This window comes from Capra hircus, chromosome 6 (genome assembly GCF_001704415.2).
Source record: "Capra hircus breed San Clemente chromosome 6, ASM170441v1, whole genome shotgun sequence".
NCBI lineage: Eukaryota > Metazoa > Chordata > Mammalia > Artiodactyla > Bovidae > Capra > Capra hircus.
Genome location: NC_030813.1, coordinates 34,037,066 through 34,051,421, shown reverse-complemented (window position 1 = coordinate 34,051,421; position 14,356 = coordinate 34,037,066). Strand labels below are relative to the sequence as shown.

The 14,356-nt window shown below is 35.9% G+C and overlaps 1 protein-coding gene across 2 annotated transcripts in view; it reads left to right on the top strand.

Annotated features, from left to right (window-relative positions):
- Positions 1-14,356, top strand: part of CCSER1 (coiled-coil serine rich protein 1) — a 1,465,340-nt gene that overhangs the window by 973,262 nt on the left and 477,722 nt on the right. The window lies entirely within an intron of this gene.

Sequence of the window (14,356 nt, the reverse complement as noted above, 5' to 3'; positions counted from 1 at the left end):
AATAGACTTGGCATATAACAGGCACTCAGAGCAGTATTTGTTGAGTGAATAAATAAGCCAGAAAATAAAAGTGAGAGGTCAACGGGTTGGTTAAATGGCTATCAGCCGAAGGAAAGCGTATGTTAACAGGACAGTGTTGCATTAAGACTTTGTCTCTCTCTTCCTCTTTAAGGTAAACTGCATCCTTGGTGATGGCAGGGTAAGGCGGGTAAGAAGGGATTACCATTTCTGTCATGGTATTACAGAAAATACCATTTCTGTCATTCAAATAACTCTAGACCTTCCCTGATCAGATAGCTATTTCATGAGGAACAAAGCCTAACGTTTCCTTGGCTACACTTTCAAGTTGAATAAATTAGAGAACAATATCATTAGAGTTAATACACAGTATTTAATTTCAAAATTCATCTCTCCAACTGGTACATCGTGGCTAACCCTTGCCAAATGTAGCCATAGCATTTGTTTAATTAGCTTCTTCTTACTATAAAAAATCACTGGGCCAGCTTGAATGGAAATCTGATGATTGCACTTTATGTATTTAAAACATCACCTGATTTTCAGAAAATGTTATGTTATCATCAGATTGGGAGGATAATTATATACTCCAAATAGTTGTAACATTGTCATCCTAATGTTTATAGATTTCCAAGCCAGATCCAGTTTCTACAAATGCATGATGAAAAAGCAGTTAGATTAGAGTAGATACTATAGGGAAATGGAAATTGTCGTTTTATTTTCAGGTTGGTCTTTGGATTTGGGAGGACATTAAATTACACTATGGAACATTGATCTGTCAAGTGAAAATTTAAGCTGTGGTGCATTTTCTGATGTGCAGTCTAAGACTAAACATTTATTTTTCTGGTCTGTTTTGCTGTTCCTAGAAATTAATAATGACAGAAATAAATACATTTCATATAGTAAGATCTCCAGCAGTGTATGTTGACACAATTTGATTTATTTGTTTAATATTGAGACTTGAGTAGAGTTGCTCAGACAATATAGAGTTCAAAAGCTTTATGGATATTATATTTAAAAGTAGAAACTTTAAATGGATATGTTATGCCAATTTGCAAGGTAATAATTATTAAAAATATAAAATATCTACAGCAAAGTTTAAATAATACACTCATACTGACACTGGTTACTTGTTTAATATTTTGAAGAGCTCTTAGAATAGTAGAAGGAGATTTTTAAAGAAAACTGGTGATACATTAGTTTTCTGCAGGCAGAGGCCACAACTATTGATAAAATTCTTGAATTGAAATTGATTTAACAAACAGCTCAAATATTAAAACTGAGAAATTTAAAGCTTAATTTTTTTAAAGAAAATAAAATTTAAGTGTGTTAGAGTTAAAAAAGATATGAGTATGTAGCGTAATTTTCTAATTTTCATGAAAAAGAAATGTGATCTCAGAGGTCCAAATAATTTCTCAAGATCAGTGAGAGAAAGGAACAAGCAAGTTTATTCAATAATTTTTTTCTAAATGGATTTGAATTGCAAATATTAGTATCTATATAATATCTATAACATTTTATTTATTGAGCATGTTTTATGTTGGAGCATGGTTGATTAAGAATGTTGTGTTAGTTTCAGGTATACAGCAAAGTGATTCAGTTATACATATACATGTATCTATTCTTTTTCTAATTCTTTTCACATTTACTTGATTACAGAATGTTGAACAGCATTCCCCATGTTATCCAATAGGTCCTTGTTGGTTATCTAATACTTTAAATATAACAATGACAAAAAGATAACCCTATAAACCATCAGTCCCCAACCTCTTTATCCCTAGGAACCATTTTCATGGAAGACAATTTTTCCATGGACTGGCAGTGACAGGGAATGGTTTGGGGATGATTCAAGCACATTACACTTATTATGCACTTTATTTTTATTATCATACATCAGTTCCAACTCAGATCATCATGCATTAGATCCTGGAGATTGGGGACCCCTGCTATAAACCTGTGAGGGTTTTTCTGTAGTTACTGAGAGTGGAGGTACTAGTTACTCTCTACTTGAGGTACATGGGTTCTCATGGCAGTAGCTGCTCTTGTTCAGAGCACGGGCTCTAGAGCATGCAGGCTCAGTAGCTGTAGCTCTCAGGCTCTAGAGCACAGGATCAGTAGTTGTGATACATGCACTTAGTTGTTCCATGGCATGTGGGATTTTCCCTGACCAGCGATTGAATCTGTGTCTTTTGCATTAGCCACTGAGCCACAAGGGAAGCCCTGAGCAGATTCTTTTAACTATATGGGTTAATGATTTTCATTAGAAGAATGATGGTCCTTTCAAACCCTCAATTCAGTGTATTCAAGGCTCCCTAAAGTTCTCCAGCTAAAATGCCTGAAATTACCCAAAATACTTTGTGTGTATGAGTAAACAAATGCATTAGCACCAGATTTGGGGGAGACGGAATGGGCTTGTTATTCTAGAATGTTCCTTGTAAGAAATGGCATAACTAAAGAGTGTGAAACGCAAATAAGAAAAACTTTTCATTAATAAGATGATAACTGTAGAATATACAGAATATAAACATGTCTGTACCTGAAATCTCAAACTCTCCTAAAAGACTGAGTTGAAGAAAAGTTGTTGTGACTTGCATGAATGGCTAAAAAAATAGCCTTTGTATGACTACTAGAGAAGAAAAGGATGATGGATTATTTGTTTTCAAATTATTTTAATAGCTAAAATATATTTTCCTTATGTGGTCTAAACATGCATACAAGTGTTCATGTGCCTAGAAACCTTAGCAATTAGGGGTCTTAAAGTGTTTCCAGAATATTTGTTTGCTTAGCTAAGGCAAACAAATGAAAAATAAAAGATACAACCCATTCCTCTTAAAATGTATGCAAGCCATAGTACTCAAATTAATAGACTTAAAAGGCAAGTAATAAGAGCAAAACTCATTTTCTTGCTTTTGAAATACAAAAAATTCATATGGATGTTCTATCACTAATTAACTCCTAACTGCTTGTTTGACTTTACAAAAAAAAAAAAAAAGTTTCAGGTATATAGCAAAGTGTTTCATTTATATATATATATACACACATATATATATATACATATTCATTGTTTTTCTGATTCTCATTGTTTCTTTAAGATAAGTTTATTTGTAAATTGCTCTGTGAGTCATCAATACTATTAAGATGCCTTTCTTGTCGAGATTTCTCTTCTTGATGCTCTCTGTATTTTATATTAAAAGATGCTTGCTTCTTGGAAGAAAAGCTATTACAAACCTAGACAGTGTATTAAAAAGCAGAGACATTACTTTGCCACCAAGGCTCCATATATCAAAGCTGTGGTTTTTTCCAGTCGTCATGTATGGATTTGAGAGTTGGACCATAAGGAAGGCTGAGCTCCAAAGAATTGATGCTTTTGAACTGTGGTTGTGGAGAAGACTCTTGAGAATCCTTTGGACCACAGGAGATTCAACGAGTCTATCCTAAAAGAAATAGTCCTGAATATTAATCGGAAGGACTGATGATGAAGCTGAGGCTCCAATATTTTGGCCACCTGATGTGAAGAGCCAACTCATTGGAAAAGACCCTGGTGATGGGAAAAATTGAGGGCAGGTGAAGAAGAGGATGACAGAGGATTAGATGGTTGATGGCATCACCGACTCAATGGACATGAGTTTGTGCAAGCTCTGGGAGATGGTGACAGACAGGGAGTCCTGGCATGCTGTAGTCCATGGGGTCACAAAGATTTGGACACAGCTTAGCGACTGAACAACAACAAATTTTGTATCACCATGGCCCGGGATATCTTTCTGAGACAGTGAATCCAATTTGAGTTTTAGTGACAGTGACAGAAATTAAAAAGGCATCAAAGACCCAGTCTCTTTAATGTATATAGGGTATAACAGAATATTGAGTATAGTTCTGTGTGCTATATACAGTAGGTTCTTGGTTATCTGTGTTATGTATAGTACAAGCTCCTAGTTTATCCCTTTCCCCATTGTTTCCATTTTGTAACCATTGGTTTGTTTTCTAAATCTGTGAGTCTGTTTATATTTTGTAAATAAGTTCATTTGTATCATTTTAAAAAATTAGATTCCACATTTTAGTGATACCATAATATTTGGTCTTCTTTGTCAGACTTCACATACTATGATAATCTGTGTCCATCCATATTGCTGCAAATGACAGAATTCCATTCATTTTTATGGCTCAGTAATATTCCATTGTACATATGTACCACACCTTCTTTATCTGTTCCTCTGTTGATAGATATTTAGGTTGCTTCCATGTCCTGGCTATTGTAAATAATGTTGCAGTTAACTCTGGGGAGCTTGTTTATTTTTTCAGAAGCAAGTGAAGTGAAGTCACTCAGTCGTGTCTGACTCTTTGCAACCCTGTGGACCGTAGCCCACCAGGCTCCTCTGTCCATGGGATTCTCCAGGCAAGAATACTGGAGTGGGTTGCCATTTCCTTCTCCAGAGGAATCTTCCCAACCCAGGTATCGAACCCTGGTCTCCTGCATTGCAGGCAGGCGCTTTACCTCTGAGCCACCAGGAAACATAAATTCATCCTATCACTTCAGTGAAGCCAGAAACACTGAGGTAATATACAGAGGCTGCTGGCCAGAGAACTGCAACCTCAGCAAGAAGAGGGCACCATGGAGAGGTGCACCCAAGTCGACTGAGACCCCAACTCTGGGTCATAAGTGAGCAGCGAGCATTTTGCAGGGTCCCTTTTGTGATCTAATTCATAAACTTCTTCAGTTCAGTTCAGTCGCTCAGTCGTATCTGACTCTTTGTGACCCCATGAATCGCAGCATGCCAGGCCTCCCTGTCCATCACCAACTCCCAGAGTTCACTCAGATTCACGTCCATCGAGTCAGTGATGCCATCTAGCCATCTCATCCTCTGTCATCCCCTTCTCCTCCTGCCCCCAATCCCTCCCAGCATCAGAGTCTTTTCCAATGAGTCAACTCTTCACATGAGGTGGCCAAAGTACTGGAGTTTCAGCTTCAGCATCATTCCTTCCAAAGAAATCCCAGGGTTGATCTCCTTCAGAATGGACTGGTTGGATCTCCCTGCAGTCCAAGGGACTCTCGAGAGTCTTCTCCAACACCACAGTTCAAAAGCATCAATTCTTCAGTGCTCAGCTTTGTTCACAGCCCAACTCTCACATCCATACATGACCACAGGAAAAACCATAGCCTTGACTAGACGGACCTTTGTTGGTAAAGGTCCTTTGTTGTCTCTGCTTTTCAATATGCTATCTAGGTTGGTCATAACTTTTCTTCCAAGGAGTAAGCGTCTTTTAATTTCATGGCTGCAGTCACCATCTGCAGTGATTTTGGAGCCCCAAAAAAATAAAGTCTGACATTGTTTCCACTGTTTCTCCGTCTGTTTCCCGTGAAGTGACAGGACCGGATGCCATGATCTTCATTTTCTGAATGTTGAGCTTTAAGCTTCTTACTTAAAGGAAACTTTAAAGAATTGAGATGAGATGTTGAGATTTCTATTAATAATAGTGGCTCTGATGAACAAAAAGTCATCTTAATGCAGACTACAAAGAAGTGTTGTGACACAGGAAAGTGCATGAATAGAATATGAACTGGTCAAGCAGATTAATGAAACAGTTAAATAGAAGCATTTCCAACTTCTGTTGAATTTTCATGAAAAGATCTGGCTTAAGAAGTAATTAACAGTGTCAGTATCAAAAACCCATTTCATATCATTTAGAATTCATTGATGCTTATGAACTCTCGTGTTGAAGAAGACTCAAAGTCCCTTGGACTCAAGGAGATCCAGTCAGTCAATCCTAAAGGAAATCAGTCCTGAATATTCATTGGAAGAACTGATGCTGAAGCTGAAATGTCAATACTTTGACCATCTGATGAGAACTGACTCATTGGAAAAGACCCTGAAGGTGACACAAATTGAAGGCAGGAGGAGAAGGGGTCTAAGGAGGATGAGATGGTTGGATAGCATCACCAATTCAATGGGCATAAGCTCCGGAAGTTGGTGATGGACAGGGAACCCTGGTATGCTGCAGTCCATGGGATCGCAAAGAGTTGGACATGACTGAGCAACTGAACTGAACTAATTCATTGTATATAATCATATGTAACTTTACCATTTTATAAACTGGCATTGTTCTCAATTCATAGTCTAGACTCAGTCTTTCTGAACTAAACTTCAATTTTCTAAGAATTATGATAAAGCTGAATAATTACTCTAGATATAGATAGAATCCAGTAATCCATACTATTTATTTTAATTGAATTTGGTTTGTATTTCCAGACTTGCATATGTTAGTTTAGTTTTCATCCTGAAATAATCATTGTCATCTTGGTAGAAAAAGGGAATATTATGAATTATGCTTTAAGAGATATTCTGAAATCAACAATATTTCCTAAAATTCTTATAAAGTCAGTTTGTTACTGATTATTGCTTAGATGCTAAAGCTGAAGCTCCAGTACTTTGGCCACCTCATGCAAAGAGTTGACTCATTGGAAAAGACTCTGGTGCTGGGAGGGATTGGGGGCAGGAGGAGAAGGGGACGACCCAGGATAAGATAGCTGGATGGCATCATGGACTCGATGGACGTGAGTCTGAGTGATCTCCAGGAGATGGTGATGGACAGGGAGGCCTGGCGTGCTGCGATTCATGGGGTCGCAAAGAGTCGGACACGACTGAGCGACTGAACTGAACTGAACTGATTGCTTAGATATTTAATTGAAAACCTAACAGCACACTTGCTTTGGTGTTATCAAAAGATTTAGTGTGATCAGAAAATGCTGAAAATTTAAAAATTATAAATGAATTTTTAGATTTTTTGTTGATTTAACTTTAATAGGGATGTCAACATTTTATCTGATAGATCACTAAAGCTAGCAGACTTCATACAATTTACAAATATAAATTAATATAGAAGAGATTAGGTAAAGCTTTAGATACATGAATAAATTGAAAAATACGTGTCCATTTATTCAACAAATATTTAAATATTTTAGCACTCACCATTTTCTAGGCACTGTTTAAACAATTGGAATAATCTAGAAAACACAGCAACAAAGATCTGATGCTTACCTTTGTAGCACTTAAATACAGATTGGAAAGATTGATAATATACAATAGTGATAGATGTATTCAGTATATTAAGAGATTCAAGTGTCCCTTGCAGTGAAGTAGGGAGCAAGTAGAATAAAATATTGAATAAGGGGATAAAGTAGACCTCTCTGAGAAGGTAAGATGTAAGCATTTACCTAGAAGCTGTGGGTTTGGTTGTGCAGGCATCTAGGTGAAGAGAGTTCACCCTGGATGAGCAGCTGGTTCAGAAATCTATGTTAAAACAATGCTTGGCATGAACAAGGACTACACTGAAAACACAGATTCTGTATATGGGTGATATGAATGGGTTTAGAAAGAGATGGGCTCAGGCATTATAGAAATACAAATAGATTGATAGACAAACATGTTCTATCAATTGGTCCTCTTCTCTCTTATATTCCATAGCAAGAATATAAAACACAGCTTACTAAACAGACTACTATTTCAATTAGCTTAGCCTAATCAAGGGATAGATTTTCAAATATTTAGCAGTGCCACATTCCACTCATTAGGAGTCCTGTCTATAGCTATTAAAATTTGCAGTTAGACTGATGTTACCTCCATGAGGGTTTCTAAAACATTACATTTTTCATCAGCAATATTTGAGATTACTTATCTTCTGAACCTGTGTCTTTAATTTTCCATTTAAGAATTAGAATAAAACATAGAGGTTGTAAGAGATAATATTACATGAAATCTTAATAGAAATTCTATGTTGTTGTCTCATATCAGAAATGAAAAGACACCTTCATCACAAACGATGAACCAACTGTGAACATCAGAAACGCTGGAAGTATTCTAGTTTTAGGGCAAATTTCATTGTATATAAACTCATGGAATATGAGGACCCAAATCCCTGGAGCAGAAGAAATTTAACTTATGCAGTATACCAAAATGAGAACTTGTAGAAAACTAGAGGTATGGAAGTACTATACTTGTATAATATTTTAGATAGCCTAAAGCAACGATAATCACAGACAAGCTCTATCCAGTGTTATTTATGCTCACATAGTTGAATTAATTTTCTTTTAATCTTTGTCTGCCCCAGGAAATATTTCAATTGAATTTTACATTTCTTTCCAAGAAATCAGGAACTCTGGAATCCAATCTCATTTACTTTAACTTTTTTTCTCAGTTATTTCCAAATCCTAAATGAATTCAAAGCCAAAAATTTATCTTGCATTTACTTCTTAAATATATAAAAATGACATGATATATGTGAACTTAATATAATTCTGTGTTTAGGTATACTCATCTATTTAGTAAACATATATTGGTCTATCATATTAGACACTCATCTCAATACATGTAAGACATAAAATAATAGTTACTTTTGGAGGCACTATGTGTAGTGGTTGCAAAAGGAGCTCTAAGTCAAATGCTCTGGGCTCAATAATTAACTCCACCTCCGTCTCACGGTGTCTCCTTAGGTAAGTTAATTAACCTCTCTGCTTCAATGACCCTATGCCAAAAATGGGAATTAATAGTGGTTCTTACAAAAGAAAGTAATTGTGAGGAACAAAAAATGTCATGTAAAGTGCTCAGCATTATGCCTGTCATCTAGTAAAAATTCAACAAATATATATTATTTTTAATATGTGGACATTTTAAAGTATCCTGTGATGTAATTACAATATTACTTTTAATATATGGAATGGTTTTCCATTTTTAAAATGACAGAGGAATGGGACAAAGTCACCAAAAGCAATGACATATCTTGGTTTTTGAGAAGGAAAATAAAGAGCAATGCAAAGTTTCCAGTGAGTGAATTACAGAAATCTTGATACAGAGTTTCAAAGGTGACCAACATGACTAATTTCAAAAAGAAAAAAAGAAAAACAGTTTGATAATTTTTTACACTTGAATGTTTTCTTTTCTTTTTGTCTTTGGATGGATTTTAGTTCAAATCTCAATGAACTCCATAGAACTTTCAAACAGCTGAATACAAATCTCTCTATGACATAAATGTTTCAATATAATATAAGAAAAAGTTTTCGCAATATAATGGCCTAAAAAAGTTATAAGAGACCACAAAGAATATTTAAACTATGTTCATAACTTTAAAGGAAGACTGAAAATTATATGTAAGGGTGAATTCTTGGAGTTTTTAAGTAGGGTCACCAGCCTTGGGAAAGTTTCTGAATTTCTAAGTTTATTCTGTAAACCTATGACGAGTCACATATCTCAATACTATCACTTACAAAATGAATCTTAAATATGACTAAGGTTAGAAAGCCATATTTACAACTAAGGGCTTTTTTTTTTTTTTTTAAATCAACAATATAACTGAAATGACACTGAATTTAAAGTGTGTGCAGCAATCTGATAGAGGAAAATTTAGATATCCAAATTAAGAAAACCAGGATTTAGGAACCAAATAAGTTTGAGAGTATTTTTTATCAAACTGCGTTCAAACTCACTGAAGAAGAGGTAAAGTCTCTCAGTCGTGTTCAGCTCTTTTTGACTCCCTGGACTGTAGCCCACCAGGCTCCTCTGTCCGTGGAATTTTCCAGGCAAGAGTCCTAGAGTGGGTTGCCATTTCCTTCTCCAGGGGATCTTCCTGACCCAGGTCCACCTAGGTCTCCCACACTGCAGGCAGATGCTTTACTGTCCAGGCCACCAGGGTCAAACTCATTGGGATTTCTTAATTTCTTGAATAGTTTATCTATCTCACTAAGAAGCTATACTAGAAAGATGCATAGTAAGAACCTGTAAGAGAACCAGACTGTCTGTCTTAAAATTAAAACACAGCACAGATAGTAGATTTTAGAGCTCTACAGTGGCCATCCAGTACAACTCTCTATATCCTTCCACCCCCACATCATTTTCTTGATAGATAAACTGATGGCTCAGTTGGTATAGAATCTGCCTGTAATGCAGGAGACCCAGGTTCAATCCCTGGGTGGGGAAGATCCCTGGAGAAGGAAATGACAACCCACTTCAGTATTCTTGACTGGAGAAGCCCATGGACAGAAGAGACTGGAGGCCTACAGTCCACAGGGTCAAAGGAGTTGGACACAACTGAGCGACTAAACAACCACCAGACTAAAAGAGTTCAACATTGTCTTCATCTTCCAAAAGTGTCTTTTCTTCTCCAAAATGATACTACTATTTGAGAAGAAATGCAGTGGTAAGAAACAGGAAGACTGGAAATTCAGGTATTGATGCATGGAAGCACTGCCGAGACAGAACTACAGAGTTTTTAAATTTTGTAGTTGAGGAGACAACTCTATTTGAGTTTGGAGAGAACAGGTAGCTAGAATTTGTAGGTCTGATTACTAGAAAGGAGGAAAATACACAGAGAAGAGCTCTAGACATCTACATATGTGTTACTCTGAGAACTTTATTTGATAAACAACCTTCACATATGTCAAGTGAAATTTGACAAGGCTAGGCAAAGAATAACTGCTAGAAAAGAATGATTACAAGAGAACCTTAAATAGAATTCCCAACATTTTCTTAGGTCTGGAATCTTTTGAATTTCTATCAGTCAGAGTAGTGAATTTTCTTTGAATACATGGAATATTCAGGAGAGAGCACAGAAGGGTTGAGCTTTGGTAATAAAGATAAATAAAGAGAACTTCAGACTTAGCCTAAAGATGTCATTAAAATAAGTTTTGTAGTTAGTTGGACCCACAAATAACTTAATCATTTGCAGAAACAGTCCTAACTCCTTCTAAGAGAATAAAAAAATCCAACACTAAGCAGAGTAAGATCTCAATTTCTGAGAACCAATAAAAACATTATTGGACATAAGGAAAAATAGGAAAATGTGACTAATAACTGGGAAATAATTGCCAATACAATAGACATGGAAATGACATGATAGAATTAACTGACACATTCAAAACACCATTATAAATATAAGTATATCAAGGAGTTAAAGAAAAGCGTGATAATTTACATTCTTCAAAAGAAAAGTACAATATCAGGGTATTTTGCTCAAATTGATCTTATATTTAGACATGCTATATGAGTGTAATAATGATAACAATTATAACAAAAGGACCAGATAGCAGTTACTCTTTTGGAATATGCTGTTCCTCCTGGCTCTTTGCTAAGTGCTATACACATATTGCCTAATATAATCTTTGTAGCAACTACATAATAATTATTACATTTATTATTTTTTTCAAGTATAAAGAAGAGGTTGAGAAGTATTGTGTAATTCATTAGAGAGAACACAAAAGAAGATACCAAAGCAAAGATTTAAGCACATGTCTGTCTGAATTCAAAAGTACATCATAACATTGTTTCCCATATCCTAAAAGTTATGAGCATGAATTTCATTTTAGAATTTATATTTCGCCTATACTGCCAGGTTGAAGAAATGTTCTAAGGTTCTGTTTTATATTTTTTATTTCAAATGAAATTTCAGTTCACTCACTCAGTCATATCCGACTCTTTGCCACCCCATGGACGGCAGCACACCAGGTTTCCCTGTCCGTCACCAACTCCCAGAGGTTACTCAGCTCATGTCCATTGAGTCAGTGATGCCATCCAACCATCTCATCCTCTATTGTCCCCATTCTCCTCCCACCTTCAATCTTTCCCAGCATCAGGGTCTTTTCCCGTGAGTCAATTCTTTGCATCAGGTGGCCAAAGTATTGGAGTTTCAGCTTCAGCATCAGTCCTTCCAATGAATATTCAGGACTGATTTCCTTTAGGGTGGATTGGTAGGATCTCCTTGAAGTCTGAGGAATTCTCAAGCATCTTCTCCAACACCACAGTTCAAAAGCATCGGTTCTTCGGTGCTCAGCTTTCTTTATAGTCCAATGCTCACATCCATACGTGATTACTGGGAAAACCATAGCTTTGAATAGATGGATCTTTGTTGGCAGCGTAATGTCTCTGCTTTAATATGCTGCCTAGGTTGGTCATAACTTTTCTTCCAAGGAGCAAGCATCTTTTAATTTCATGGCTTCATTCACCATCTGCAGTGATTTTACAGCCCCCAAAACAAAGTCTGTCATTGTTTCCACTGTTTCCCATCTATTTACCTTGAAGTGATGGGACCAGATGCCATGATTTTAGTATTCTGAATGTTGAGCTTTAAGCTAACTTTTTCACTGTCCTCTTTCACTTTCATCAAGAGGCTCTTTAGTTCTTCGTTGCCTTCTGCTATAAGGCTGGTGTCATCTGCATATCTGAGGTTACTGATATTTCTCCCGGCAATCTTGATTCCATCTTGTGCTTCATCAAGCCTAGCGTTTCTCGTGATGTACTCTGTATTTATGTTAAATAAGCAGGGTGACAATATACAGCCTTGACGTACTCCTTTCCGTATTTGGAACCAGTCTGTTGTTCCATGTCCAGTTCTAACTGTTGCTTCTTGACCTGCATACAGACTTCTCAGGAAGCAGGTAAGATGGTCTGGTATTCCCATCTCTTTCAGAATTTTCCACAGTTTGTTGTGATCCACACAGTCAAAGGCTTTGGCATAGTCAGTAAAAGCTACTCAAAGTGGATCCTGCAAACGCAGATAATTTTCTGCACTCAGAAATCAGTCTGTCATTTATTTATAAGAATAACTATTTGTCAGGTTGATTCTAGAACCTTTACTAGAATCATTAGCGTAATAGTTATATATTTTTTTAAATAAAGTGGAGTTATTTAATATTTTTGTTCATATTTTTTATCAAACAATTCAAGAAATGTTTAATATATAAGATAATTTAAAAACCGCTTGAAAATGTGTTAAACATTAACATATTAACATTAACTCTGATTTCTCATCAGATCTTATAAATCTTTTACCTTTTTAAACATAAATGCTGTCATCAAATTAAAAAAAAACATGAAAACATCCTTATACAATAAAAATGCAGCTCGGAGACAACAAAAACAGTAACAGTCTTTTCTTAAATTCTAAAATAAAAAGTTAAAAATACAATAGTTAAGTCTAGTATATTTTTCTTATGGTCAGTTTTCTTTCAAATGTATAGTGATAATGTAGAATATAATATATACTTAAAGTTATATGTTATTCAGACTTTCATCAGAAATAGAAAAATACCTTAAGTCAAAATTATTCATAATAATGTGAAAAATTGTTAAGATTTCTGAAGCTCTGTTACATAATTTAGAGGCAAGTTAAAAAATTTATCCTACAGGTAAATCCCAATATTTACTTGTATTCCTTCTATTTTTCTTCTGGTAGTGTTTCTAAGAAAAAGAGAAAGTAAGCAGTAGGTTTACACTAAATTGTGAGACTATGTAGGTTTTCATATATGTCTATCTTTGATAATTTAAAACTATATCCCCAGTTTTTAAACAGTGCTATCAAAATAAGCATTTACCTAAAGAGCAGTCTGTGTTAGTTGCTCAGTGGTGTCCAACTTTACAACCCCATGGACTGGGATCCTCTGTCCATGGGATTCTCAAGGCAAGAATACTGGAGTGGGTTGCCATTTCCTTCTCCAGGGGATCTTCCCACCCCAGGGATCAACCTGGGTCTCCTGCATTGCAGGTGAATCCTTTACCATCTGAGCCACCAGGGAAACCCTGAAGAACAGTCTAAGACTTCACAATTTGGTCAACTTTTCAGCCTATTTTCCTATTGCTTCTCTTATGCACAACTCACAGTATATGCCAACTAAACCATTCGCCTTTCATAGACCTCTTAGTGCAGTGGTTTCCAAACTCTTAAAATGCATGTGAATCACCTGGAAAATTTGTTAAAATATATTTACCTGCTCGGCTGGCCTTGGGTGGAGTCATCATTAGAAATGAATGTGCTCCAAATCCAGACACCAGACGTTGAGTAGCCAGGTTTTTAGAGTGCTGCGTGCTGTTCTGCTTTTCCTCTTCAGCCTCTAACACTGTTTGGATGTGATTCTCCTCTGTGGTCCTTTATGTATTTGCTGATTCATTGACTGAATTGTCTCGTTCATCCTATGCTAAGAGAGAGTATTTTATACCTGGCATCATTATCCTGAAGTTTTATCTTCAGTTTTGTGTGTGTAGTCACCAAAACAAGTTTGATCTCCTAAACTTTGAGGACTATTTATTACTGATAATCCTAGTATCTAGCAGGGTGTCTGACCCATAGTACATACCATATAAATATGTATTATAAAATAATTTATGGGAGTGATTGAGAGAGAGAGAAATAGCATAGAAGATAAGAAAAAGGAAGGAAGGTAAAAAGAAAGAATTAGGTACTATGATACCATATGTCACTGCAATTTTCATATAGTTCCTTCCATATACAAAACTACTACAATAAGGAAAATAACAGTAACTGAAGTTTTTATTGCATTTGTTGTTGTTTTGAAAAGTTGTTC